This window comes from Schistocerca americana, unplaced genomic scaffold, assembly GCF_021461395.2.
Source record: "Schistocerca americana isolate TAMUIC-IGC-003095 unplaced genomic scaffold, iqSchAmer2.1 HiC_scaffold_92, whole genome shotgun sequence".
Classification (NCBI taxonomy): Eukaryota; Metazoa; Arthropoda; class Insecta; order Orthoptera; family Acrididae; genus Schistocerca; species Schistocerca americana.
Window position 1 is genome coordinate 257671 of NW_025726697.1, and position 6549 is coordinate 264219.

Below are 6549 nucleotides of genomic sequence, written 5' to 3' on the forward strand. Positions count from 1 at the left end.
GACCGAGGCAGTAATATCCCCTTGGAGAGAAGTCGGCTAGTGGACGATGTATTGAATCTCGACGCAATTTGAGTGTTCCATCGTCATTAGGACGCCATGAACGTTACAATTAACAATCAGTTTTGCGTCGGATTCGAAAATCTAGACTCACACGAGGCGGACCATAAGATGCCCGACGCATTAATATCTCCTTGTAGACAAGTCGGCTGGCGGACGATGTATTGAATCTCGACGCAATTTGCGTGTTCTATCGTCACTAGGAGGCGCTGAACGTTACAGTTAACTATCAGTTATGCGTCGCATCTGAAAATCTAGACTCACAGGAGAACGACCATAAGGTGCCCGAGGCTGCAATAGACCGTTGGAGGGAAGACGGCTGGAGGACGATGTAATGAATCTCGACGCAATTTGAGTGTTCCTTCGTCATTAGGAGGCCCTGAACGTTACAATTAACTATCACTTTTGCGTCGGACTGGAAAATCTAGACTCTCAGGAGAAGGACCACATGGTGCCCGAGGCAGCGATATCCCGTTGGAGGCAAGTCGGCTGGAGGACGATGTATTGTATCTCGACGCAATTTGAGTGTTCCATCATCGTTAGGAGGCCCTGAACGTTACAATTAACTAACAGTTTTGCGTCGGATTCGGTAATCTAGACTCACAGGAGAACGACCATAACGTGCCCGAGGCAGCAATAGACCCTTGGAGACATAAAGGCTGGAGGACGATGTATTGAATCTTGACGTAATTTGAGTGTTCCATCGTCATTAGGAGGCCCGAACGTTACAATTAACTATCAGTTTCGCGTCGGATTCGAAAATCTAGACTCGCAAGAGATAGACCATATGGTGCCCGAGGCAGCAATATCCCCTTAGAGACAAGTCGGCTGGAGGTCGACGTATTGAATCTCGACGTAATTTGAGTGTTCTATCGTCATTAGGAGGCGCTGAACGTTACAATTAACTATCAGTAATGCGTCAGATCCGAAAATCTAGACTCAAAGGAGAACGACCGCAAGGTACCCGAGGCAGCAATAGACCCAAGGAGACAAGTCGCCTGGAGGACGATGTATTGAATCTCGACGCTATTTGAGTGTTCCATCGTCTTTAGGAGGCCATGAACGTTACAATTAAGTATCATTTTTGCGTCGCATTCGAAAACCTAGACTCACAGGAGACAGACCACATGGTGCCCGAGGCAGCAATATCCCGTTGGACACAAGTCGGCGGGAGGACGATGTATTGAATCTCGACGCAATTTGAGTGATCCATCGTCATTTGGGGGCCATGAACGTTACAATTAACCATCAGTTTTGCGTCGGATTCGAAAATCTAGACTTACAGAAGAACGACGATAAGGTGCCCGAGGCAGCAATATCCCCTTGGAGACAAGTCGGCTGGAGGACGATGTATTGAATCTCGACGCAATTCGAGTGTTCCATCGTCATTAGGAGGCCCTGACCATTACAATTAACAATCACTTTTGCGTCGGATTCGAAATTCTAGAGTCACAGGAGAAGGACCATATGGTGCTTGAGGCAGCAATAGACCCTTGGATTCATGCGGCTGAAGGACGATGTATTGAATCTCAACGCAATTTCAGTGTTCCATTGTCATTAGGAGGCCCTGAACGTTACAATTACCATTCCGTTTTGCGTCGGATTCGAATATGTGGACTCACAGGAGAACGATCATAAAGTGACCGAGGTAGCAGTAGACCCATGGAGTCAAGTCGGCTGGAGGACGATGTATTGAATCTCGACGCAATTTGAGTGTTCCATCGTCATTAAGAGGGCCTGAACGTTACAATTAACTATCAGTTATGTGTCGGAATTGAAAATGTAGACTCACAGGAGAACGACCATAAGGTGCCCGAACCAGCAATGGACCCCTGGAGACAAGTCGGCTGAAGGACGATGTATTAAATCTAGACGCAATTTCAGTCATTAGGAGACCCTGAATATTACAATTGACTTTCAGTTTTGCGTCGGACTCGAAATTCTAGACTCACAGGAGACGGACTAAATTGTGCCCGAGATAGCAATATCCCCTAGGAGACAAGTCTCCTGGAGGACGATGTACTGAATCTCGACGCAATTTGAGTGTTCCTTCGTCATTAGGAGGCCCTGAACGTTACAATTAACTATCATTTTTGCGTCGGATTCGAAAATCTATACTCACATCAGACGGACCACATGGTGCCCCGAGGCAGCAATATCACGTTGGAGACAAGTCGGCTGGAGGACGATGGATTGAATCTCGATGCAATTTGAGTGTTCCATCGTCATTAGGAGTCTCTGAACGTTACAATTGGCAGTCCGTTTTGCGTCGGATTTGAATATCTGGACTCACAGGTGAACGAGCATAAGGTGAGCGAGGTAGCAATAGATCCATGCAGACAAGTCGGCTGGAGGGCGATGTATTGAATCTTGATGGAATTTGAGTGTTCCATCGTCATTAGGAGGGCCTGAACGTTACAATTAACTATCAGTTATGTGTCGGAATCGAAAATGTAGACTCACAGGAGAACGACCATAAGGTGCCCGAACCAGCAATGGACCCCTGGAGACAAGTCGGCTGAAGGACGATGTATTGAATCTAGACGCAAATTCGGTCATTAGGAGACCCTGAATATTACAATTAACTATTAGTTTTGCGTCGGATTCGAAATTCTAGACTCACAGAAGACGGACTAATTTGTGCCCGAGACAGCAATATCCCCTAGGAGACAAGTCGGCTGTAGGACGTTGTATTGAATCTCGACGCAATTTGAGTGATCCTACTTCATTAGGGGGCCATTAACGTTACAATTAACCATCAGTTTTGCTTCGGATTCGAAAATCTAGACTCACAGAAGAACGACGATAAGGTGCCCGAGACAGCAATATCCCCTTGGAGACAAGTCGGCTGGAGGACGATGTATTGAATCTCGACGCTATTTTAGTGTTCCATCGTCATTAGGTGGCAATGAACGTTACAATTAACTATCAGTTATGCGTCGGATCCGAAAATCTAGATTCACAGGAGAACGACCATAAGGTGCCCGATTTAGCAATAGACCCTTGGAGACAAGTCGGCTGGAGGACGATGTATTGAATCTCGACGCAATTTGAGTGTTCCTTCGTCATTAGGAGGCCCTGAACGTTACAATTAACTATCATTTTTGCGTCGGATTCGAAAATCTATACTCACATCAGACGGACCACATGGTGCCCCGAGGCAGCAATATCACGTTGGAGACAAGTCGGCTAGAGGACGATGGATTGAATCTCGATGCAATTTGAGTGTTCCATCGTCATTAGGAGTCTCTGAACGTTACAATTGGCAGTCCGTTTTGCGTCGGATTTGAATATCTGGACTCACAGGTGAACGAGCATAAGGTGAGCGAGGTAGCAATAGATCCATGCAGACAAGTCGACTGGAGGGCGATGTATTGAATCTTGATGGAATTTGACTGTTCCATCGTCATTAGGAGGGCCTGAACGTTACAATTAACTATCAGTTATGTGTCGGAATCGAAAATGTAGACTCACAGGAGAACGACCATAAGGTGCCCGAACCAGCAATGGACCCCTGGAGACAAGTCGGCTGAAGGACGATGTATTGAATCTAGACGCAAATTCGGTCATTAGGAGACCCTGAATATTACAATTAACTATTAGTTTTGCGTCGGATTCGAAATTCTAGACTCACAGAAGACGGACTAATTTGTGCCCGAGACAGCAATATCCCCTAGGAGACAAGTCGGCTGTAGGACGTTGTATTGAATCTCGACGCAATTTGGGTGTTCCATCATCATCAGGAGGCCCTGAACGTTACAATTAACTATCAGATTTGCGTCGGATTCGAAAATCTAGACTCACAGGAGACGGAACACATGGTGCCCGAGGCAGCAATATCCTGTTGGAGACAAGTCGGCTGGAGGACGATGTATTGAATCTCGACGCAATTTGAGTGTTCCATCTTCAGTAGGAGGCCCTGAACGTTACAATTAGCAGTCCGTTTTGCGTCGGATTCGATTATCTGGACTCACAGGAGAACGATCATAAAGTGACCGAAGTAGCAGTAGACCCATGGAGACACGTTGGTTGGAGGACGATGTATTGTTACTTGATGCAATTTGAGTTATACATCGTCATTAGGAGGCCCTGACCGTTACAATTAACTATCAGTTATGCGTCAGATTCGAAAATTTAGACCCACAGGAGATCGACCATAAGGTGCCCGAGGCAGCAATTTCCCCTTGGAGACAAGTCGCGTGGGAGACGACGTGTTGAATCTCGACACAATTTGAGTGTTCTATCGTCATTAGGAGGCCCTGAACGTTACAAAGAACGACCATAAGGTGCCCGAAGCTGCAATAGACCCTTGGAGACAAGTCGGCTGGAGGACGATGTATTAAATCTCGACGCAATTTGAATGTCCCTTCGTCATTAGGAGGCCCTGAACGTTACAATTAACTATCAGTTATGCGTCGGATTCGAAAAACTAGACTCACAGGAGAACGACTATGAGGTCCCCAGGCATCAATAGACCCTTGGAGACAAGTCGGCTGGAGGCCGCTCTATTGATTCTCGACGCAATTTGAGTGTTCCGTCGTCATTAGGAGGCCCTGAACGTTACAAGTAACTATCAGTTTTGCGTCGGATTCGAAAACCTAGACTCACGGGAGACAGACCATATGGTACCAGAGGCAGCAATTTCCCCTTGGAGACAAGTCGGCTGAAGGACGATGTATTGAATCTCGACGCAATTTCAGTGTTCCATTGTCATTAAGGGGCCCTGAACGTTACAATTACCATTCCGTTTTGCGTCGGATTCGAATATGTGGACTCACAGGAGAACGATCATAAAGTGACCGAGGTAGCAGTAGACCCATGGAGTCAAGTCGGCTGGAGGACGATGTATTGAATCTCGACGCAATTTGAGTGTTCCATCGTCTGTAGGAGGGCCTGAACGTTACAATTAACTATCAGTTATGTGTCGGAATCGAAAATGTAGACTCACAGGAGAACGACCATAAGGTGCCCGAACCAGCAATGGACCCCTGGAGACAAGTCGGCTGAAGGATTCGAATATGTGGACTCACAGGAGAACGATCATAAAGTGACCGAGGTAGCAGTAGACCCATGGAGTCAAGTCGGCTGGAGGACGATGTATTGAATCTCGACGCAATTTGAGTGTTCCATCGTCTGTAGGATGTATTAAATCTAGACGCAATTTCAGTCATTAGGAGATCCTGAATATTACAATTGACCATCAGTTTTGCGTCGGACTCGAAATTCTAGACTCACAGCAGACGGACTAAATTGTGCCCGAGATAGCAATATCCCCTAGGAGACAAGTCTCCTGGAGGACGATGTATTGAATCTCGACGCAATTTGGGTGTTCCATCGTCATCAGGAGGCCCTCAACGTTACAATTAACTATCAGATTTGCGTCGGATTCGAAAGTTTAGACTCACAGGAGACGTACCACATGGTGCACGAGGCAGCAATATCCTGTTGGAGACAAGTCGGCTGGAGGACGATGTATTGAATCTCGACGCAATTTGAGTGTTCCATCTTCATTAGGAGGCTCTGAACGTTAGAATTAGCAGTCCGTTTTGCGTCGGATTCGAATATCTGGACTCACAGGAGAACGATCATAAAGTGACCGAAGTAGCAGTAGACCCATGGAGACAAGTTGGCTTGAGGAAGATGTATTGTTACTTGATGCAATTTGAGTCATACATCGTCATTAGGAGGCCCTGACCGTTACAAATAACTATCAGTTTTGCGCCGGATTCGATAATCTAGACTCACAGGAGAACGACCATAAGGTGCCCGACGCAGCAATTTACCCTTGGAGACAAGTCACCTGGAGGACGACGTATTGAATCTGGACGCAATTTGAGTGCTCTATCGTCATTAGGAGGCCCTCAACGTTACAAAGAACGACCATAAGGTGCCCGAGGCAGCAATAGTCCCTTGGAGACAAGTCGGCTGGAGGACGATGTATTGAATCTCGACGCAATTTGAGTGATCCATCGTCATTTGGGGGCCATGAACGTTACAATTAACCATCAGTTTTGCGTCGGATTCGAAAATCTAGACTTACAGAAGAACGACGATAAGGTGTCCGAGGCAGCAATATCCCCTTGGAGACAAGTCGGCTGGAAGACGATGTATTGAATCTCGACGCAATTTGAGTGTTCTATCGTCATTAGGAGGGCCTGAACGTTACAATTAACTATCAGCTATGTGTCGGAATCGAAAATCTAGACTCACAGGAGAAGGACCATATGGTGCCCGAGGTAGCAATAACACCTTGGAGACAAGTCGGCTGGTGGACGATGTATTGAATCTCGACGCAATTTGAGTGATCCTACTTCATTAGGGGGCCATGAACGTTACAATTAACCATCGGTTTTGCGTCGGATTCGAAAATCTAGACTCACAGAAGAACGACGATAAGGTGCCCGAGGCAGCAATATCCCCTTGGAGACAAGTCGGCTTGAGGACGATGTATTGAATCTCGACGCAATTTGAGTGTTCTATCGTCATTAGGAG